A 25,543-nucleotide genomic window follows, 5' to 3' on the forward strand; every position below is an offset into this window, starting at 1 on the left:
CAATTATCTGTCCAAATTAAATGTTCTTATATACATACAATACGACGGCCATATATCGTTCATAATGAAACACCGATATCAGTATAATCTGCCCTTTCATGGATTTGTTGTCAGAAATACAAAAGTTAATGATTAAAAAACGTAAAATCGGTATTAAATATATTTAATTGACAAAATTTTACAGATATGTTTTTACAGTTTGTCCTTTGCAGTGTTTGTGCTATATCATAAACATTATTACTTGATTTTGTATTTATTATGTTTTTTTGTTAATGTTCCTATTAAGTAAAAGAATATTTTGTGTAAAGTCGTTTACATAAGTATCTCTGTCTAACTTCTGTCTCTGGTATGAAGTAACTCTTTTTATTCTCACCACTGGACTGGAGTATCACAGTGGCAGCTGTTTCCATTACACGACATTCAACGTCGGGCGGCTCGAATTATTGATGATCAGCGCCTTACTATCCGACTCGACCCGCTGAAATTGTGTAGAGACGTTGCAACTATGTGCATCTTTTATCAAATGTATTAAGAGAAGTGTTCTGAGGATTTGTTCTGAATTTTATCATCGTATAATTTGTCACAAATCTTTTCTGTGGGCGTCGTAAAAGGCGACTAAAGAAACTTAATGGTTGAGGAATAGACAGCAACGTGCTTTTTAAAACATCTCTAAAAGCCTAACTGCCTTTTCCAACGGTTGTCTTGAGAAGGGGAAGGGATTGTTAGTATTACAGACTACCAACTCCATTGCTAATAATATACCCTGTCAGGTCGACCTCCACGTGGTCCCCCCTGGAAACCATCGTGCTGAATTCTAGGTGTATTCGTCACGGTGGGCTAACTGACATGCCTTTTCATTCTCGCCTATTATACCTCACTGGTGCCCCGCCAACGTATACCGATAGCGCAGGCGGGGCTACCATTTCATTATCATCTATCCTAAAACCCATCTGCTAAGCTTGGCAACTACTGGCAAAACCCTTTTTATGAGGAAGACTTACATTCAACAATGGACAATTATCTACTGAAATGATAACTTGTCAGAAACTAAAATCCTATCCCAATTATTTGAATGCGTGGCGGTCGTTCACCGTGCACTTTCTTCCACGCTTAACCACGCTTTATAATCATTTTCCATCAACGATCTTTCTGAACCGTTACAATATAGTAACCTTCAAGAAAAGAGCATACTCCTTTTCAAAAGGCCGCCAGCATACCTGCAATTCCTCTATTGGTGCAAGTGCTCATGGAAGGCGATAGGCACTTACCATCAAGCGAATCGCATGCTCGTTTAGCCCTGTGTAATAAATATAATGGCAGTCTTTCAGTTTAACAGAAGGATAGGATATAATAGTTAATTAGCAGAGAACGCCATAATGTTATATGGCATTGTCTGTTAAAAAAGCTTGTCACTTGTACTAAGTTTTATTGTATAATAAAAAATAAGTAAATAAATATATTGTAATATCTTTTTCATTTGAAATTACTAAACACAACGAAAAAATATTTTTTCTCAAACATGTTTGGGAATATGAGCATTCAAAATTGCCGTACTGGGCAGATACATGCGGGCAGCGACCGGCAAAAGTTGTATGAAATCCATATCTATCGGGTTTTGCGGCCAGATAAATTACTATGTAAACTCATATCTGTCCTGTAATTTAAAAATAGAATAATCTTTTACTTCGAAACATGGCTACCTAGGAGGTAACTAATAAAAGGTTTTATTTAAATTTCGAACTGGCTTGATATAAATATAGAATAGAAAGCTGTTTATTGAAAAAAAAGTGTTTTTGATTTCCGCGCATTGTTTGAGAAAAGTACTATACAAGCCTTGGCCACAATTAGGCATTGATGAACTCACGTATGTGTGCCTCGGCTACGCCTCGGCCTACATTTGCACGTTCGTCCATCAATGCCTCAGTTGCTGGCCGCTGCAGTAATGTACTATAGTTTCAGCAATTCAGTAAGAATGCATAATAGGTATCATACTCATATATGATCATACACGTAAAGATAAATCTATTACCATTAGCTTATTTGCTTATAATTATAAGCTGATGATATACTCGTATATAAACCTCGAGCCCATCCCTCGATCATTAAGTTCCCTTAGCCGATTTGATTTGATTGATTTTTATTCTTGATTTTTATGAAATTTTGAATAGAGATGATTTATATCCTAACTTAGAACATAGGATAGTAATAATATATAATATAATATATAATACTATATATAATGTAATAATAATATATAGCTATATATTTATACACTGAATTTATGCAGTTTTTTATACTACTTAGAATGACAAACAAGCATGGTAGAAACACAAATGGGACAGAGGTACCCAAGCAATCGACTTTTGTACAAAGTCTCCCTCTGATAGAAGAGTATAGTGTTTCGGTACTAATGCAGTAAAGGTATAACGAAATCCAACAAGGGTTTTTTTTATGGGTGAAAATGGTATGGTAACCCCGTCTGCGCTAACGGGATACGCTGGCGGAGCACCAGTGAAGGGTGATAGATGAGAATGAAAACAGGCCAGTTAGCCCATCATGATGAATTTATCAGGAATTAACCATGATAGTTTCCAGGGAGAATAGCGAGAAGGTGAACCTGATTGGGTACATTGCTAGTAATGGGATTCTCAATCTCCATTACTAACAATATCTTTCCCTCCTAATCCAACAAGGGTTATGTGCCATTTTATAATGGAACCCTAAAGCAGTCTATGGAATCCTAAAATACATAAATAATTTGACATTGTTAAAACGATAATAAACTGAAACAAAGTATCAAAGTCATCGATCTGAAATTAAAGTTTTCGAATGTTTACTTCTATAAATAGAACAGTACCTTTTCCGCGTCATGCCAAGTTCGTGCTTGAATGATTTATTTAGTTTTAACAAGTCTCAGAACGGGGGGGGGGAGGGGGATTGTTTCTAGAAACTACCAGCGAATCCACGAAAACTATTAAAGTCAATTATTAAGATATTAATTTTCTATTTTGACTCCTACGAATATGTGATGAATCGCGCAATATTACTTGATATTATGTGCTTAATATTAGCTTAGAGTTTCAAACCAGCTAACTGTGTCTTCTGCATGGCAAACTTTATAATTGATGATGGCGTCGTAATATTCATTAGTATGGGAATATCGTGGTTTAGTGGTTTACTAACAAAATCCCGTGGCTTTGTCCACGTGATTCAGTATAAAGTACCCTCAGATTATATAGATAGAGCATCGAGCCTCGTAATCAAGGCAACTTTTTGTCACCTAATTGCCAAATTAGCTGACCCGGTTTTTTTAATAATGTTCTACATACTTACGCACACAATGTATTTTGACGTATCTATATTTAATTATTTAATAAATAAAATAAGTTGTTGCGCATTAAAAAGATGCAGAATTTATAAGACAAAATAAATATAGGAGTTATAAAGCAATCACTCCTAACTATTTATCACACAAAATTATATGAAAAAGTTGACCCGCTTTTCTCGAAACATTTGTATGGAGACTCTATATAATCTAAGAAAGTACACTATGTGTTAAGGTAAGATATAACCTACCAGTTCATGAAATATCAATCAAATCCGTTCAACAGGTTAAGTGTGATTGGAGAACAATTTTTTTTTTTACAACTTAGAATGGCAAACAAGCTGACGGCCCACTTGATGAAAAGTGGTAACCGTCGCCTATAGACATGAGCTGTACCATGGACATAACAGAGTATACTGTTTCGCCCATGATACCCCCATGCGTTGCCATTCCTGAGGACTCAGGTGTTATTCCTCTGTACCCAGTAAATTCACGCCATATTCCACCCTTCAAACCAAAACACAGCCATGCAAACGCAACTGCTTCACGGTTGAAACACGAATGGGACAGAAGTACCCAAGCAATCGACTTTTGTACAAAGTCTCCCTCCCAAAATACATCTTAACAAATATTCATATTTATAATATCAACAGGATTACTGTCTGCTTAAAATAAAAATATATATTGGACATTTGCAAATTTATCAGACAATATCCAAACTCATATACCACACTAGATGACGTGACACGTCGCTACGAATTGCGTTATAAAAACCACTTACTAAACTTAAGTACTATATAGTTTTGACTCTTATTCAATATCAGTATTAATTTATAATAAACTACTAATTTATAGAAAAAATAAAAATATATATTTAGTAAATTTATTAGCTTACTAAAAAAAATACTTCTACAAAATAAAATAATATAAAAGTGTGTCTGAGTGACAAAAACCTCTAGTTCTATCGTAATAGGACGTCTCTCGCTCCTACTACAATACCTGAAAGGTGCATATTTTTATGACAATTTGTTCTATATTTTTCCATATAGTACGAATCTATATAACAGTAATGTAATAAATAAATATGACTTATTGAAAATAAAAATAAACAAATACTAATAAATACAAATGAGTTATTTTCACGAACATAAGCCACAGCCTGCGGGAGGAAAGAGATTGTTAACAATGGATTTTGATGGCTTATTGCTAACACTATACCCTATCAGGTCAACTTCCACATGGTTCATCCTGGAATCCGACGAGAATATTTTTTGAATTCATCACGATGTGCTAATTGGCCTCACCTATCATCATTCACTGGTGTCCCACTTGTGTATACCGGTAGTACAGACGAGGTTATCATTCCATTAACCATCAATAATGGGAAGTACAAATCAAAAATCCATTAATCAACCAACTTGAAAAGAAGGAGGCCTTCAATTCAGTTGTGCGTTTTTTTATGTTTGTTACCTCATAACTCCATCAGTTATAAACCGATTTGGAAAAATCTTTTTTTTTTTATCTGAAAGGATATATGTACATACATTTTTGTTTTATAGAAATTTTATCAAAATCGGATAAGTAGTTTAATTTTTAGACCGTAATAACTGGTTCTGTTACAACTGAAATCGGTTTTATTTGTGAGACATAATCTTTGATTATTATTTGAATGTTTTGGTTTTGTACTGCTCATGTCTATATGCAACGGTTATCACTTTCCATCAGGTGGGCCGTCAGCTTGCTCGTCATTCTAAGTTGTATAAAATTTTTTTTTTTCTGCACAATATTTCAATACAATTCAATGATACCTACAGTTACGTGTTAAAATCGCACCGCTCGTCATCGACAGGGAATCCAACCTCACACGTTTGAGCCTAAATAGTCACTTACGCGGTTTCAGAGAAATTTTCTCCCACGAACGATCGGGCTGTGGAATGAGCTCTCTATCAAGGTTTCCCCTAGAAACTACAGTATAGGGTTCTTCATGAAGCGTATATTAAGGTTTCTTCAGGGTCGGCAACGCGCAAGTGACACCCCTGGGATTGCAAGCGTCTAGAGGCTACAGTAACCATTTACTACAAGACAGACTGCATTCTTGTTTGCCACCTCTGTGATATAAAAAAAAGATTCATGTTTATCTCTTTCAATTTTTCCTAGAAAGTAAAAAAATAGATTAAAGCCATATGGGTAAAGAAATTCGCCAACTCCAGTTCTATTCAGCAACAGCGATGAAGAACGATTTTCATCGTACATACACGGAACACAATACCGGTCGTTACACTGCTGTAATAGTGGGAAATTACCTGGGCCGTGATTTATAATATGCTTTGTGGATACCACACAATATGTACCGTTGACCCCAATAGATAGCGTATCTTTTCTGAAGCCATCGAAATAATGCGAACCATTCACGAAAGTCGATCGTTTTGGGGGAGTGTGGGAATCCGATTCGTGTTCATTAATCATTCAATAAGTTAATATATCAGTCGGCATGAGTTAATTTGTTCCCGAATATAAAGAAATTAAACTTTAATGCAAAGAAATAAAGATGATTTACCTATTCGAATACCAGATAATCCTGTGGAGTTAAAAATTACAAAAAAAAAACTACATTTGTTTCTTTCTCGTTTGACCAATAGGTATTTATAAATTCGTGTAAAAAAGCATCCTATATCCTTTTACCTTAAATTGCATGATACTTACTAGAGACATGAAAACACTAAAAGGTAACAAATAAAGTCACTTTCGTATTTATAATATACATATATGATCCTATTATTATTATAAATGCGAAAGTTTGTACTTGTAAGAACGAATGGTTAAACCGATATTTGTTACTCTTTTACGCAAAAACTACTGAACAGATTTAAATGAAATTTGATACACGAATGAGTTCGATCCTATCTTAGTATATATGATATTTTATATACTGATTCACGTAGATGAAAATATAGGATACAATTAGTGACAGTATTATTAGTACTAACTAACAACTCAAAAGAATAAAAAAAACTCTTATCTACGCAACCCACAAGATTTATTGGACTTCTTGTATCAGGGATTATCGTGTCTCTCAAATGGTAACTATCTGTTGTTTTGTCTCTGTTATACCACAATTTATAATAGTACTATATTACAATTTGAAAACGGAACTGGGCCTACTTGCAACTTCAAACGCAGAGTAATGTACTTACAGAGGTAAACTTACCTAAGTCCAAATGTGTGAATATGCAGGTTACTTTCTAATTTATGTTCTAGATATTGCACATATAAAACTCTATTATTTATATTACAAAGCATAAAAATAAAATCAGTGTTTATAAAGTCCGTAACTTCCGTCAACCTTTTGGAGCCTATAATACATTTACAAAATTACCTGTTTATCTATTTTACTCTAACATCCATGTCATTTTCTTTTCTCTTTTCATTACTATTTTTTTTAAGGTTACACACCCATATATTTGTGTATCCCTATCATTAGTTTATGTAGAAGTGACACTTATAGATCGCATCGTTTTTGATTAAAGTCTCCCGTGTGACACGGATTTTACATTATCATTGTTGAATAATTACTATCGTGAGTAGGTACTATAATTATTTAGATATGTATTATTTTTTTTAATACAAAAGTAAATCCGAGTCGATGTAAATAATTATAAAGCTTTATCACTGTCACCATCCTACAACAAACTGTAATTACTTTAAACGCTTAGATAAAGAACTGTATGTATAAATCAATATCTTTTGTGAAACGTCCATTAATTATTAAAAAAAGAATTGTAAAAATATGTCCCATTTTTTTTTTTATACAACTTAGAATGGCAAACAACATAACAGAGTATACTGTTTCGCCCATGATACCCCCCATGCGTTGCCATTCTTGAGGACTCAGATGTTATTCCTCTGTACCCTATAAATTCACGCCCTTCAAACCGAAACACAGCCATGCAAACAACTGCTTCACGGTAGAAACACAAATGGGACAGAGATACCCAAGCAATCGACTTTTGTACAGTCTCCCTCTGGTAATGGGACAATCTATTATATTATCCATAATGATTAATAGTCAACAGGGATAAAAATAGCCAATATATCCTTCTTCACTCCATATTGTATATATGTATCAAATTTCATAGTGAATATTTAAACCGTTAAGCGTTATCACTCTCAAATTTCGCATTTATAATATTAGTCAGGTTGTGATCACAAGTAATCAATGTGTAAATATTTAACTAAGTTAAGCTAAGCTTACCAGAACTTGCTTGAACTTGCTTGAACACCTCTGTCCCATTCATTTTTTTGTACCATGAAGCAGTTGTGTTTGCATGGCTTTGTTTCGGTTTAAAGGGTGGGATATGGCAGTGAATTTACAGGATACAAAGGAATAACACCTGAGCCCTCAGGAATGGCAACAAATAGGGGAATCTTGGGCGAAACAGTATACTCTGTTATGTTAATGGTATTGCTCATGTCTATAGGTGACAGTTACCACTTTCCATCCGGTGGACCGTCAGCTTGTTTACCATTTTTAGTTGCATAAAAAAATGTTATCTTTTCGAAGACTGTGGAACTTCTGTAGTAATAGTGGCGGTCAATCTTCTAATGTTGCCAGTCACACACATACTAATGATAGTGGAATTAAACAAAATGGTTCTAATCAAACGACCTGTAAACAGTGTGTAATTTATTATTAACGTTTAATAACATTACAACTTATTTTTATTTAATCTTTTAATATAATAAAATTGTAAATAGATGATGTTTAAACTGGATGAGACGATGGGAGATATTTAAGAAAAGGGACATACGGAGGTCGTAGTAAGGGCAATAGAAGCCAAAACAATATTTTTTTTATTTTTTCCTCTCTGTCTGTCAGTCTGTCTGTCTTTCTGTCAAATTGAATGAGGTTTTATTTCTGGTATATTCATGAAGGTCTTACCTAAAATTTGGTGTATTTTTTATCTCAATATATCATCTTGAAGCAATTCATTTTATTGGTTTTGCTACTTTGAAATCCTCGCATATGAAATAACGTTCAAAAAGCTTGTTATTAACAAATCTGAGATAAAACAATACTATGTTCCTAAATCAATCTTGAAGCCTGATTTTTTGAACACCTACTCATATGCAAACAGTCTTGAAATAAAATTCTGTATTTAAGCCACGGTTTTCTTGTTAAACGTGGGTAGTGGAACAATATTTTTGTACATACAAAAAAGCGTATAAGGTACCAAATTAATTAAGTAAAATCAGGCAGTGGGAGTGAACGTTGTAAAAAATAGTCACAAATACGAGTATGATTCACCATCATCATCCTACGCTACCAGAGGGAGACTTTGTACATAAGTCGATTGCTGTCCCATTCGTGTTTCAACCGTAAAGCAGTTGTTTGCATGGCTGTGGTTCGGTTTGAAGGGTGGGATATGGCGTGAATTTACTGGGTACAAAGGAATAACACCGGAGTCCTCAGGAATGGCAACGCATGGGGGCTATCATGGGTGAAACAGTATACTCTGTTATGTCCATGGTACTGCTCATGTCTATAGGCGACCGTTACCACTTTCCATCAGGTGGGCCGTCAGCTTGTTCGCCATTCTCAGTTGTATAAAAAAAAATCATGATCTTACCCTTATCCAAATTTTTATGTATAATTTTTTGTCGACGTAATATGTTTTTATTAATATTTTGTAAGGTTTTGTTTTTAACTTTTTTTTAATACCCAATATCTATTATTACCAATTATTATTATTTGAATATTCATTTAGTGAACTGGCGAACAAATCAATTATTTTACTTTTCAACCAATTTCAAAAAGAAGGACGTTCTCAATTCGGTTGTATTTGTCTATGTTTGTTATCTCATAATTCCGTCAGTTCCAAATCGATTTCAAGTTTTATTTCTGTAAGAACATACTTACAGATTGGTCTTATAGAAATTTTATCAAAATCGATACAGTAGTTTAATTTTTAGACCAAAATAACTGGTTTTGTCGCAATTGAAGTCGGTTTTTTGTGGGACATAATCTTTAATTATTCAACTTCTCTTTAGTATAAGCAGCGAATACAATTATTAGAGGACCTTAATTGTTTAGATGCTATTTGTATACCTCTTGCACAGTGCTGTCCTCCTGGTACATTATCTTATAAAATATTCTCTGTGCATTATTTATTTATCATTATTTATTTGATATACCTACTGCGTGGTTCTATTTTTCTAGTATATTATAATATAGTAATCTGAGCAAAATTTTATAGTTAATGGTTTTGCTTTTCTTGTGTTTTATCTTATAAACTGGGTGGGCCTACTTATTTTATCGGCAGATTTTATCTGCACGAATCAGTAAATTTAAATTTACTTTTTACGTTTAGGGGTTTAAATGATGAAATGAAAGTTTTTCAATTTTAGAATAGAATGAATAATACTTTAGAAGTTTACTATTTTTTAAGAAATTTGAAACACATTCAGTACTTGAGTTGGAAAAGGACAGATGCTACATTCGATCCCGGTAAACTCTTCATCCGGGATAAAAATAACGTAATATCGCACTTTCTTCAAATTTATGAAACTAATATTACGAAGGAAATTCACAACAATTATATATATATATATATATATATATATATATATATATATATATATATATATATATATATATATATACAATATCTGTATACTGGTTTAATAATGAAGACTTTAATGATATTCGAAAATAGATATCAAAATGGGTAAATATCTTTTTTCCGCCATCAATGTCCAATCAAGGAACCCAATATATAGACATCGAATCGGTATTCATATTACCCATGCCCTAGTACAAAGTCATATACAAAAGGTAATTATAAATTATGGCGAGAATGCTTTATAAAATTTTTGGTGACTAGCTTTTACAAATAATACGTAATTACGGAATACATTCAATAACAACAAAAACCTTTGTCCCATATAGTAAATGTTTAGTTGATTTGCAATATTTTTAATACTTTTGCAGCACTACACTCGCACATTATCTTACACACACATACATTATACATATACATATATATTGGTCCCTCTAAATGCATAACTACGGGGATATATGGACACTCCTGCCCTCTGGTGCGAACGCCGTGCAACAGTAGTGTAATTTTGCGCGGGAAATCGAACACACGGACCTGTACTATATTTTTGGAAATTGGTGCAAATAATTGCAAATCATCGATTTATTTGGAGTGAGTCTAGGGATAATTTATTATTTTATTTATTTTCTATAAGTGTACACATTAATGGTTGAAAATAGGCATCAACAATACACCTTCGGTGGCTGGTTCAAGGCTGGGAGCCTTGAACCAGCCGCCTTAATGTGAAATGAAGTAAGTAATAAAATCTAAAATTCCTCTGAAATCCATTTATTTAACAGTACAAGTATACCAAATTTCGCAGTAATTAATTAAGCCGTTAAGTTGCTAAGAGGTTACAAACAAACTCACTTTCACATTATATTAGTACAGATATTTTTGTATTTATATTTTATATAGCACAATTGCCTTTGACTACCTCATTTCGTATTATATCATGGAAATATTGCTGCTCTAAATACTAAGCATGCTGTATGATCGTGACATAAAATAAGCTACCCCTTCCTATCCCGTGGCTGTCGTAAGAGGCGACAAAGGAAAATTAAATTGCGAGGATTGGGCAACAGCGTCCTTCTTAAAACATCACCGCCTTAATACGGTTGACAAAATGCTTGCCGAGCATGACAACTATAGATAAAACTCATCAAAAGAGTTAAATTAAAAGCTGATATGATATGGTATACATGTATAAGTAGTAAGTATGACCACGAGGAGTGATCCCATTTACGAAACACTTAATAATTTATTACTACATCATCATACATCTTTATACTATTACTGGAATACTAATTTAATGAATATAGCACTCTCGAGGTCGAGAATATCTAGGCTATCTTGGTTGTATACGTTTTAGAAGGCCTTTGAGGCAGGTCGACTACGAGTTTATATATGCTCTTAAGTACGACGCAAAGTAATTGGTTACATCGGATGACTTACTTTATATCATGTCTATAAAGCCATATAGGTTCGAACTTGCGACCCCCGAGATTTTTTGAGTCGGTTTAATAAACTATTACATTGAAATCCTCATAAATTGGACTCTATACAGCATTGTAGCAGTATAACATACTGCCTCGCTTTCCGATGTCCGCAGCTTCGATCCCCGGTTTGATCCGCAAACAATACAAACATTTGTATTCATGACTATATCTGTCTTCGAAAAAAGTCTATCCACAAAAAACTTTTATTTCAATCATGTCAAAACCAATGATTGTGATTAAAAAATGTTTGTTATTTTAATTTAAAAATTAAACTGTTATAGCGATTTTGATAAAATTTCTACGGAATTAATATAATAACAAGTAACTACACCCGTGTTGCAGGTGTTCATGAGCGACAGTAGCTACTTTCCATCAGGTGGACCGTCTGCTCGTTTGGATCCCTAACAATAAAAAAATTGGTTCTAAAAACCTATTAATAAACTATTAATTAAGAATTTATTGGTTGAAGAAATTGTGAACGAAAGAAATCCTCTGGCAGAGCGATATTTAGTTACATTTCAGGCGTAATTTGAAAATTAATAGCTTAAAAATAATCGTGGTTTTAAAAAAGCTTTTTCAAATTACAGCCCGCACTGAATAATTAAACAGTAAATTAGAGAGACCGAGTTAAAAAAAAACTATTAATGTTAATCAAATGTATCTATATAAAGTTCTTTGCATTGCCGATACTTACTATATTTTTTAAAGTAAAAATATTTATAATTCTCACTAAAAAAAGTACCTAATTATTATATAAATGAATCTATATAATCTTCGTATAATATATGTAAATCGGAATTTGAAAAAAAAGTAATAAACATGCCAACAATGATAAAATGTAACCGTGTAACATAAACTACAAATAATTCTATTTAAAAACTCTTTTTAAAGATTAAATTTTGTAATGTGTTCCGCCATTTTTCAAAGCGGCCATTATAAAATAATGCCATTACTTTATCGTTACTCTTCAAGCTCTTTGATTTGATACTTATATTAAGAAGGTTAACAAATGAACACCAACAGCTATTACGGTGTTGGCCGATTTAAAGATATCACAATATTTGAATATTATACCATCATTAGAGCAGTTTATGCAAAATTTGAGCAAAATCGATTCAGAGGAAATGCTTCTATTTCAGTTTGCAAGCATTGACCTAAATAAATTAACATACATTGGAAGTTAAATAAAATCTTGTAAAAATAGAAATCGTTTCATTCTCAGATCGATTACGAGTATTATCACATTCATAACTGTACTATGAAATATTTTTAACACTTTAATACTAAATAATATACATATATTTTAGTTGCAATATCTATATATACTGGTACAATAACAAATATGTTAAAAGTCTATTATTCAAAAAAATATAATTGGATAACAGACTTCTAACATGTTCGTAAATAGATATTCGACCGATATGGGCGATATCGTAATAGCCTAGAGAAACCCAATATGTAGATACTGGATCGGTATCCATATGCCCATACCTACCAAGTAGGGATGACAAATATTAATAGCGCATCGATATTTATACATTAAACTCTTTTAGATATTGAAGGCAAAAAAAAACTCATTATCCGTTTCAGTATTATCATCCACACCAGTCATCTATTCTAATTTCGATCAGGTTCCTAATTACGATACTTGATTTTGAATATATATATATATATATATATAGCAACTACAATATATAGATATTGCTATATTAACCACCTATATTTTTTAAAGTATGATAATGGAATGGTAGCCTCGTCTGCGCTATCGGTATACACTGGCAGGGCACCAGTGAAAGATGACAGGTGAGGATAAAAGCAGGTTAGTTAGCCCATCCTGACGAATTCAACTAGAATTAACCTTGATGGTTTCCAGGGGGAACCACGGTGAGGTCGATCTGATAGAGTATATTGCTAGTAATGGGGCTATTTGACCCCATTACTAACAATCCCTTACCCCTACCCACCTATATTACAAGATAAACGATTATACCGTTCAAATAGTTTTACTCGGAACAGTATCAATATAGGCAAGTAATTAATCGACGAGAAGGCACAAGGCGGCCGTTACGGTACTCTAACGGCAGGAAATTGCCTGCCTTGATTTATTTAAGGCATACAATGTGCTAGGTAAGTTTAGATAGTAACCTGTAAACGGGTAGGGAAGTTAGTTACAGGTTAATTTAAGATATCGGTCAGTGATAATCGATTTAAGTAAGAATTTAGACTTGAATAGTAGGGGAGAGGGAATTGTTTTTTTATGGATCTTTAGCTTCTTCGCAGCTCTGCCTGCGTCTATCAGTATATAAAGTACCCTATATGTTGACATAGGCTATAATGTTTTTGCCATTTTTTTTATCAAATCTTTTCAGCCATTTACGCGTGAATAAGTAACAAACATCCAAGCAGCTTTACAAACTTTCACATTTATGATATTAGTCGGATAATGGAACGGTAATCCCATCTGTGACACTGAGACTTAACTATGACGGTTACTAAGGGACAAAAAAAGATCATTAATTTCCTTTCTACAGTCGCAGATTCAATGCTCCGCACTGGAAGGACGAGGATTGTTAGTAATGAGGTGTAAAACTTCACTGCTACTATTGCCTATCCAGTCGACCTCCGCACGGTTCCTCCTGGAAACCATCGTGGTTTATTCCCGGTAAATTCGTTACTTTGTGAACTGACTAGAATTTATTCTCACCTATCATCTTTCACTGGTGCCCCTCAAGCGTGTACCGATAGTTCAGTCAGGGATTACACACCTCACTACATTTATATTTGTAGTCATAAGTATAACCATATTATAGTATCTTTACCATATCAGCAATTAACTGTCCACTGCTGAATACAGACCTCTCTATAAGAGAGGGTTTAGCCAGTAAATGCCACGCTTGGCAGGCGGATTGGCAACAAGCTTTGATGACCTGTTAAAAGAGAAGCTGCTACCCATCTCTCGACATTTAAATTTCCAAATTAATTGAAAAGAAGGGGTGATCCATTCTATACTGGGACCACACGTCCAGTATTATACTATCTTAAACATCAGTTCAACATCACTTATCATCTACAATACATATCATCAATAATGCAAAGGTAAAAGTTTCATTTCAAATCCAAAACACCGCAAATTCAGCAAATCAAACCATAATGGAAAATCTTTTTATAAACTCACTCAAACGTTATTCAATGATTTAATATATCTGATAAACCGTCATTATGGCCTCAGCGAAATCTTTCGGCTATGCGATTTGCCAAAATTCTTTCATTTCCATAGGATCATGCCTGGTAATGGATATCATACCGCCATCTATTGGAATCGACATTAAAAATGGCTATGAAAGAAGCGTATTATACTCTGTTGTCTGGTACTTAAAGATACTCATTCAATGATAGAACTTAATGAAAAATTAACTAAGTTTCTAAATTAAATTAGTAACTATTACTGCATAATCTAAAGGGAAGTGTGGAGCAAATTGCGACGACTTACCAATCAGAAGCTACATTCACGTCGTTCGTTATTTTTTACTGGATGGATTGTACGGTCATATTTATAGATACAAGCATATTGTTAATTCGTATTTTTATACATATAATTGTTTTCATATTAAAATCGTATTAAAAACAAATTCGTTTTTATTGTAAACCCGGTAAACTTGGAATTACCCAATCTGCAAAGGCAAGCTCACTCTGCGTGTTCTACCGCTTGTACAACGGATTGTACTCAGAGGAATTGTTCAATATGATGCCCACGGCCAATTTCTACTATCGTACGGCTTGCCATCGACAGGGAGTTAATCCTCATATCCTACAGCTTCAATAGTCGCGTACACCGCGGTTTCAGAGATGTTTCCTCCCACGAATACTCAGATTATGGAATGAACTCCCTGCCGAGGTTTTCCCAAGAGCCTACAGCAAGGGGGTAAAGAGGTTTCTTCAGGGTCGACAACGCATGCGTAATACCTCTGGTATTGCCGGTGTTGATAGACTATGGTAACCACTTACCATCAGGTGGGCCGTATGCTTGTTTGCCACCTCAGTGCTATAAAAAAAAGCTCAAACATGTCCATATAGTAACAAATGAAAACACATTTAATCAATTAAATTATTTTTTTATTTGTACTACTATTCATACTGTTTTATGCTTGGTGAATAATTTGTTTGTGTACATTAAAAACATTTAATCCTATTAAAATAGACTGCCTATATTATAGTTTATTAATATCCCAAAAATAACATGTTAAATTGTTCAATATACTGGTTGAGATAATACGATGCCGAGGCATAGTTCTTAGAAATGGAAACGCCTAAAGGTCGCCACAGAGTATACTGTGGCGCGTACTATTTTTTTTACTTTTTTTGATAAAGAACCCTGTAATATTCGGTTGTGAATTATAGTTAGCATTGATGCTTATCTATTATGCAATTCTCGTTCTATCACTACATTATTAATTATACGATTTTTATATTTTTTCAAACTCAATATAAGTTCTGCTAGTTTGGACCTAGATGGCGCTGTACCAACTGTTTATAGGCATTATTTCCTCATCGAATTTGAACATTTTTCTATGTTAGCGGCTAACTTTTATGAATCTTAGAAAGACGAGCAAACTGATGACTTACCTGATGGAAAATGGTGACCGTCGCCTGCATGAATAACACCAAGAACGACATAAAATACTCTGTGATACCCACGGTACCTCTAATGCGTTATCATTCTTGAATACTATGGTATAATACAGATTGTTGAGGCATAACCTCTGTACACTTCAATCCAATACAGAGTTATTTGAGCAAACATGTTATTGTCTCCCCAAATATACTTTTCTAAATATAAACTAATATAATATAATAATAAAGTAATTAAAATATCTAACTCAACAATCAGACTCACAAAAAGTTTATGTACTTTTATAAAGCAAACAGTTTAAAACATTCTTGTATTTTTGCCCAAATATCTCGTCGAGTAAATTCAATGTTATTTATTTATCTGAGAGTAAGTTCCATGTCGCAAACAAATTTCTACCAGTTTCTTGCAACAAAAAAAAAAAACATTAAAAGTATATTTCAAATAATAAATATTCTATTTTGAGAAACAGTTGTAAACAACCAATATTTATCAGAGAATTATTTATTATGCACGTATAGTACGTTATCGCCGTGTGTACCCCGGGATATAATGAGCCACCCCTTCCTTTCCCGTGGGTGTTTTTTTTTTTATGAATGATAATGGAATGGTAACCCCGCCTGCGCTATCGGTATACACTGGCGGGGCACCACTGAGAGATGATAGGTGAGAATGAAAAAGCAGGTCAATTAGCCCATCGTGATGAATTCACTTGAAATTCAGCACGATGGTTTCCAGGGGGACCACGTGGAGGTTGACCTTTTTGGGCATATTGCTAACAATGAGACTGGTAGTGCGCATTATTAATACCCCCCCCCCCCCCTTGCCGTGGGTGTTGTAAGAGTTGCGACTAAGGAACGGCGAAGGATGGGCAGCAGCGTCTCTCTAAAAACATCTCCAAAGCCTAACTGCGGTTGCCAATCTGCCTACCAAGTGTGGCAACTACTGGCAAAACCCCTCAAGTACAATAATAATAAATACAAATATGCACGACGTTTAAGAATCATTAGATAGAATTAATTTAAAGATAACTCTTATTTCGTGGCCCTCACTTAGCCTATGGATCTAAAGCTGAGATAATGGTGTACGAATCGATTGCGGGTACCCGTGACCTCTGAGTGCCATAAAATATGTAGAGTTCGTGAATTCATTTGGGTAGAATCCACTCTCTAATAAATATGTATCTACGAGTACTTATTATATTACTTACATTATACAGCAGGCTACATCAATATTGTCTTCTTATAATACAAGTTTTTACACGCGACTTTGTACGCGTTATCGGGTATCTGTATTGATTGGTTTTAAAAGTAGCCTATATTTTTTTTAAAGAAAGAAGGTAGAACACAATTTCTTTTTTTTTTTTTTTTATTTAGAGGCTTTTATCCTATAAGGATATGTCAACCCTATCATACCCTAATCTTAAAAAGTATTTCACATACCTACTTAATATATTAATTCATAAATAAATAATACCTTAGTAGTCTATTTTATCATATAAAGTCTAGGAATCATAGATAGAAAAATATAGCAATTAAAGATTAAAAAAAAATTCAGAAATAATCACTTAGTAATAAATCATCAGTATCACTCATCATTTTGACTTCATCATCACCTGAGTTCTCAGGAATGGCAACGCATGGGGGGTATCATGTGCGAAACAGTATACTCTGTTATGTCCATGGTACTGCCCATGTCTATAGGCGACGGTTACCACTTTCCATAAGGTGGCCCGTCAGCTTGTTTGCCGTTCTAAGTTGCATAAAAAAAAATTTTAGGTTAACAGTCCACTGCTGATCACAGTCGTCCCTCCTTAGACTGTCCAAAGTCCTGAGCCACCTACATCTGCTGTCTCCCTGCAATATACATAATTATTATATTATTATTATATCAGCAATGATGAGGAGTTTTGCCAGTAGTTGTCATGTTTGGTATGCAGCTTGGCTACTACAATTAGGCTTTGGTGGTATTTTTTTTAGGAGGGACGCTGCTGCCCATCCCTCGACCATTAAGCTCCCATAGTCACCTTTTAAGGCACCCACGGGAAAGGAAAGGGGATATACATAATAATAAATGCCAATAAAACATTTATTTATTATTCAGGTAACCCAAATGCGGGGTAAAATGCATACATAATACATATATTCAAAAATGTAAAATTTAAAAAATTCAACTATAGTAAATTTATAATTTTACGTCTGAAACAAAATTGTGATTTTCCAAATTAATTATCGTCATATCAACCATCAACTGTCCACTGCCAAACATAGGCCTCTCCCATAAGGGGTGTTTTGCCAGTAGTTGTCAGTTTAGCAGTCAAGTTGGCAATCACAGGTTTTGGTCACGTTTCAAGACTGACGCTAGGTTTTGGTCATATTTTAAGAATAACATTGTTACTTATCCCTCGACCATTAAGTTCCCTTAGTCGCCTTTTACGACACCCATGGGATAGAAAGGGGTGGCTCATTCTATGCCGGGACCACATGGCCTTTCTAAATTCATGAATACAAAAATTTACCAAAGCGAGATGAATCTAATACTACATAACTTTCACTTTATGACTAATTGTGATCTGAGTCAACTACACTATTTATAAATCGATCAGTACATCTGCACATTGAAATCTTGTGTATTCATTTGTATACCCATATCGTCATAGTCGTAGAATACTGACGGATCTGACAAATATTGTATATATAGATCTGTCAGTATTCTACGACTACGACGATATGTATTACAAATGTTTATTTATATTGTTCACTAGTATTCTTATATTTGTAAATTTTAAGTGTAAGATTTATGTACCTCCTTATTTGAAACATTAGAAGTATTATGCATAGAGATATAATCCTTTTAGATGTATTTAGATATCATTTAGATGTGTTATATTATCCAGTATTAATGTTGTACTCATGTTGTAATTGTAACACTTATTATTTTTCTATTTTTTATTAGCTATTTTTTTTTCTTTACCAATTTACAATATGTATCAGACATTCAAAGGTTGACTGGAAAAGGTCCCTTTTATTTGATAAGTCCGCCTTTGTACTCATTCTGCTCTTAAGAAATATCTATTATCCTATAATTTAAGACTTTACTGTACAAGTGTAACAAACAAACAAATGGCAACGCATGGGGGGTATCATGGGCGAAACAGTACACTCTGTTATGTCCATTGTACTGCTCATGTCTATAGGCGACGGTTACCACTTTCCATCAGGTGGGCCGTCAGCTTGTTTGCCATTCTAAGTTGTATAAAAAAAATCTATAAAAAAAATAACATATCTCATGCCTTAATCTAAGCTTCAAAACTACGAAGGTTTTCAACTAGTCAATATTTTGTTTGGGTCAGACATCTTCCCTATTCTAAACCGACTTCGTTAATTACTTTTCGCAATCGACAGACTTTATTCCCTCGTCTTTTTAATATTAGGTACACTTTGTCAGGACCAAAATATAAAAACTCTATTTTAAATATAAAAACTTCTATTATCAGCCCCTCCATTATAAACCCTTAAATTTTACAGTATAACTTATATTAAAGTATAATGTAACATTATGCTTCACAAAAAAACCAACTACAATTGTAGCTAAATCAGCCATATTGATTCCAAAATTAATCTGTTAAACCGATTTTGATAGAAATTTCTATGTGACCAATCTATGCATATCTAGTCTTTTCTAATAAAAAAGAATTTTCCAGATCGGGTTGTTATAACTGACGGAGTTATGAAGTAACAAACATAAAAATGCAACAACATCTTTCGTTTTTTAAGTCGTTTGAAAATTGATTAATACAGTTTGACTCCCAAGCAATCAACATTACGGTAAGAAAGAATTATAAGTATAAACACATTTTTTGGTTTTATCTAATAATGGCATAAATATTCATAAATTCTTTAACTTATCTCGCTACAGGCTCGAGATCTGTAAACAGTCTTAACACTGTTTTACGTTGTGATGAAATAATCTATAAGTCATAAGCGATTGGCCGATTACACAAAGAATTTCTCTTACATGTAACCATCCTTGTAATCTATTTAAAAATGCAACTTGCCGAACAAACTTGGGTCGCGAATCACCTATCGTCCGCATAACGCGTCTGTATAACGATATTGTAAAAACCAAGCCTGAACTTGATATTCACTGCGATAGTCACTTTGTATTCATATACCTCCCTTTTTACGTTGATATACCTCCCCATTACAATATATTTATTTATATTTTATAATAATTTGAATACAATTTCCATTATTTATATTATATTATTATTCATATTGTAATATCTTTACTCATTTAATAATTTAATTATATTTTAATGTTTGTCAAACACAAGGCATACTGTGGTTGCCTATAAATGTAAAAACGGTGAGATCTGAGCTGCCAGTGTATTATATTAAAACTTATCTTTATTGTAGCTGTATCTTATGTTCGTAATCCTGTAAATAAATAAATAAATATAAAAGAAGAAATTAACAATAATTTTCAATATTTTTCACCGTACATTTCTGTTTTCTCAACTTTTAACTGAGAGAGAATGCTATATAACATTAAGTCCGCCTTTTGTACTATGCATTGTTTTTTTTTTGTAATGTGATCAATTTTTTTTTTTTTTTTAATAAATAAGAAAGATCAGTTAAGGCAATAAAATTACAAGATACAGAAACAAAACGCCTTAGTGTTCTATAATGGCAATGTATAATGAAACTATGACGTCATCGCTCTGAACACACTGTCGTTCATATTTGTATGTGCGTTTACCATTTTCCACCAAGTTGGTTATTTTATTTACTTTGTGTATGTAGATGTATTTAAATGGGGGTCTAGTTCAGTTTTAATGCCTTTCTTATATGAAATTTATATATTATTTACCAGAGGGAGACTTTGTACAAAAATCGATTGCTTGAATACCTCTGTCCCATTCGTGTTTCAACCGTAAAGCAGTTGTGTTTGCATGCCTGTGTTTCGATTTGAAGGGTTGGGATATGGCGTGAATTTACTGGGTACAGAAGAATAACACCTGAGTCCTCAGGAATGGCAACGCATGGGGCATCATGGGTGAAACAGTATTACTTTGTTATGTTCATGGTACTGCTAATGCCTATAGGTACCGGTTACCACTTTCCATCAGGTGGGCCGTCAGCTTGTTTGCCACTCAATTGGTACAGGAATAACAGAGTTCTCATTGCCTTTTTTTTATATTCGATAGCCAATAAACATAAAATTATACACCCTAATAGAGGAATTTCTATTTCTTTGAAGTTAGTTGAAAATGACAACATACTGACTATGTAATTCGAAGTACTGTTGTTACTTCGACTACTTACTAATTTCGAGTGGATATCCCTTACCGGGCATACATAAGCATAAGGCAACCAACCACGAACCTCACATGTTTGTACATGTTTGTGTACTCACAGTGTGTACTTCCCAGGTCTATGACCTTTAATCGTTTCTTATAACAACACTATTAAGTTGATTTAAGTGACCCAAATAGAACAAAAGTTAAAAATGAGTCATCGAATATTAGACGCTTATCCGATGACTCAATTTTGATACTTAACTTTTACTTTCATCTGTAGACACATTCTAATAAATATAGTTTATAGCGTATAGCGAAAGCGACTTGGATTTCATAATAATTAATTTCCCTGTGTTTTATCTTCACCTTTCTCTTTCGTTCCCTCCTGTTATCCGTATCCGTATTAGTGTTATGTGTTGTGTCACTTACCTTTTGACTTTTTTCTCAATATCTTTTACCCAAAACTTGTCTAGAAGACATTGATTAGCAATTCGGCTGCCTTTTGTAAATAATTCGTATTAAAATTTTATATATTTATATTTATTACTTTAGTAATCAGTACAATAAAATGTAAAAATGAATAAATAATAATTTTGTTTAATTATACATGTGGACAAACTCCGTATGTATAAGGATAAAATACCCTGAGTATGGTCCATATCATAATAGGTGTAAAATTTTATTCGAAATACAGTCAAGTGATCAGGCGTTTAAAGAATAACTATCCATTATATAAATATATATTTTTTTTTTTAATTTATAATACTCGTAGGAAATAAGATAGTAAGATGGGTCTTTTAAAGTTTGGTGCCAATATTTCTAGTATTAAACATCAAACTACGTTTAGACTACTAATAGGGGCCTTCGTATATATACGGCCTAAAAACTCTTGATACTAGTGGATACCACCCTTAGACGAGTCGTTAGTAATAAATATTACTATAACACTCATACAAATAAGAAAAATAACAATGTGTGCATATAATGAAGACAAAGAATATATATGTAAAATACATATAATATGTTTGGATGGCTGAACGTGCCCGAGCACACTATTCTTATCAATAAATATTTAATAAAAAATGCAGCTGCCTTTCTGTATCATATAATACTGTATGCATTGTATAATACTTATAATAAAAGATTGACAGATAAACAAACGTGATGTCGGTTGGATAATACTGCATTCTATGGTTTATTATTAGTTATTGTAAATTAGTTCTAATTAATAATAATCTTTTGTGCTAAACAATTACACAAATTGCACCTAGATCACACACAAAGCTGCCCAAAATACTCAGACTCAAACTTATTCAAAAAAGGTAATTTTCTTAATTGGTCCAATCGGGAATTCCAACTGAAACCTTATTTATGAACGGTAATATCTTATTTTGTATTCACACGATATTATAATTTGTAAATATTAAATTTTGCTAATGTCTACAGCTGGCGCTCGACGGGCGGAAGCGCGCAGTCACGATCGCGCTCGCATCTCAGCCGCTCACGATTAACTGTTCTGAATGGTCCCGAAACTAGTCGAGCTTTCTCAACCTAATCATATGTAAGTAAAACTAGTAATTATTATAATAAAATATCAAATTTTGTTATACTGAACTTCTTAATTAAAATCGTATTTTGAATTTGGCGGTAGAATAAAAAACAATACTATTAAATAGTAATTAATGAAAAAATTAAAAAAATCAAGTAGAGGCTTAAGAATTTACCTCAATAATAAATATTTCTATTCTCCGCTACCTCTTATGTCTCATACCGGCGCTCACGAAACACATTTCTTATCTCCTATATTAATAACACGAGTACATTACCTCACTCTGTCCACGCATAGTGTAATTTCAAACTTAGAAATTATTTTCCTGGAATTTAACGATAAAATAACGTGCCGGAGTGTATTAAAAGTGCGTAATTTCAAAATAATGAAGGCACCATGCATTATTCCGGGATGTTCTTTAATTGTGAGTACAATATTAAATATAATTAACTCAAATAGAAGTAGACAACGTAAATAGTAGTTGATTAGATGTTTTGACGTTGATTACAGTGTTTGTGTCTGCCGTTTTTATTCGTTTTATTATCTACTTTTAAACCGGCTTTAAAAAAAGGAAGTGTTTAATTCAATTGTATTTTTTTAAAAGTTCGATACTTCATAACTCCGTCAGTTGTAAACCGATTTGGAAAATTCTTTTTTTATCAGAAAAGATATACTTACTTGAATAGAGAAGGATACAAACTACTTTTTGTCTCGTTTATTCAACATATTTAAAAAAAACTAGTAGTCTTTACTTATATACTCGTATATAAGTAAATATAAACAAATAAAATAAAAAATAATAATTTGAAACTAATCTATAAAAATTCAATTGCAGACTTAATAAGGACATAAAATTGTATTCCATAAATAATAATCGTCTTAATTGAGGTAAAATCAATTGTTTTGATTGATTTTATTTGGAAAACACAACAGATAACAATCAAAAGTGTACATGTTTAATTATAGATATACAAGACATTGGACAAGTATGATACCTTAAAACGTGTTAACACAACATGAATGATATGCAGTTTAATTAATAAGTTTGATTTAAAAAGTAATGTACTGAATTTTACAAAATTTCTATGGGACTAATCTGTAAATACATATATCCTTTCAGATAAAAAAATCTGAATCAATTTACATCTCAAAGAGTTTTGAGGTAACAAATAAAAAAAATACGACCAAATTGAGAAACTCCTTTTTTCGAAGTTGGTTGATTCATTTTGTTTCCTTATAACGATCACATCCTGTGTATTTCTGCCATAGAATAAGCCACCCCTTCCTTTCCCATAGGTGTCGTAAGAGGTAACTTAATAGTCGAGGGATGGGCAGCAGCGTCTCTCTTAAAACATCTCTAAAGCGTAACTACGGTTGTTAATCCGCTTGCCAAGCATTGCAACTACTGGCAAAATCCCCCTAGGGAGAGGCTAGATTCAGCAGTGGACAGTTAAAGGCTGATATGATGATGATGATGATGATGTTAATGATAATCATGTAATACAAGTCTGTACTGTGAGCATTAACTGTCTACTCACGTATGTACAAATCATTATAATGTTTAACAATGCTGTGTACGCGTCCATGCCTTCTTGTAAGTAGGTAATCAGTACAAGAATCATTATCCGCTGAATAATAATTAATTTATTAAAAAAAAATTAAATAATTTTTTTATGCACCTTTTATTAGCAATCAAGCTGACGGCCCACCTGATGGAAAGTGTAACTGGCGCCTATACACATGAACAGTGCCATGGACAAAACAGAATATACTGTGTCGCCAGTAATACGCTTCATGCGTTGCCATTCCTGAGGACTAGGGTATTTTTCTGAATCCAGTAATTTCATTGCCATATACCACCTTTTGAACTGAAACGCAGCTATACAAACATAACTGCTTCACGGTAGAAACACGAATAGGACAGATGTCCCCACGCGTATAACTTTTGTCTCTCTCTGGTATAAAACGCTCTAAATATTACAGTCTTATTAATATTCTCTGGACAAAATATATATTTACTGCTTTATGACTATGCTCATTTTATTTCTACCATAGAGTTTTATATACAAGTCATTTATTTGGGTACCTCTGCCCCCACTCCTGTTTATGCCGCGAAGTATCTGTGCTTGCATGACTGAGATCCCGTTTGAGGAACAGAATCATGATTATCATCATTTCAGCCATTATTCAACCACTACTGGATATAGTCCTTCCTCACAGCTTGCCATAAGGAATAGTTCTGAGCCAACTGCATCCACTGACTCCCTGCCATGGAAAAAGGAATAGGATATGACAATGAAATTACAGGGAAACACAACATCGTAGTTCTCAGGAATGATAACGCATGGGTATCACTGTATATTCTGTGACCTCCATGGTGCTATTCATGTCTATAGGCGACAGCTACCACTTTCCGTAAGGCGAACTGTCAAACTATCTCTTTAAGTAGCAAATAAATAAAAAAGAAATGATTCAATGTTTTTCCAAATTGCTCCTATACTAAGTTTGTCCAGTTTAAAGAACTTTTTAATAAATAAAATCTTTAATTAAAATCCTTTAGGTATGTTACACAAATAGGATGTGAACTGTAATGGCACAAATGCAATAACTCAGGTATTAAATACAGTACTTTGCACCGTATCTAA

At 33.4% G+C, this 25,543-nt stretch overlaps 1 protein-coding gene and 1 long non-coding RNA gene across 2 annotated transcripts in view; one reads left to right on the top strand and one right to left on the bottom strand.

Annotated features, from left to right (window-relative positions):
* Positions 1 to 25,543, top strand: part of LOC113522598 (uncharacterized) — a 407,257-nt gene that overhangs the window by 369,896 nt on the left and 11,818 nt on the right. The window lies entirely within an intron of this gene.
* On the bottom strand, positions 154 to 25,501 carry LOC128201307 (uncharacterized). Its single transcript, XR_008253178.1, has 3 exons — positions 24,437 to 25,501; positions 1,269 to 1,297; positions 154 to 478 (listed from the first exon to the last, which is right to left on the bottom strand). It is a non-coding gene; the product is annotated as an uncharacterized LOC128201307 (long non-coding RNA).

Source organism: Galleria mellonella, unplaced genomic scaffold (assembly GCF_026898425.1).
Source record: "Galleria mellonella isolate WM207_F2 unplaced genomic scaffold, CSIRO_AGI_GalMel_v1 utg38, whole genome shotgun sequence".
Taxonomy (NCBI): Eukaryota; Metazoa; Arthropoda; class Insecta; order Lepidoptera; family Pyralidae; genus Galleria; species Galleria mellonella.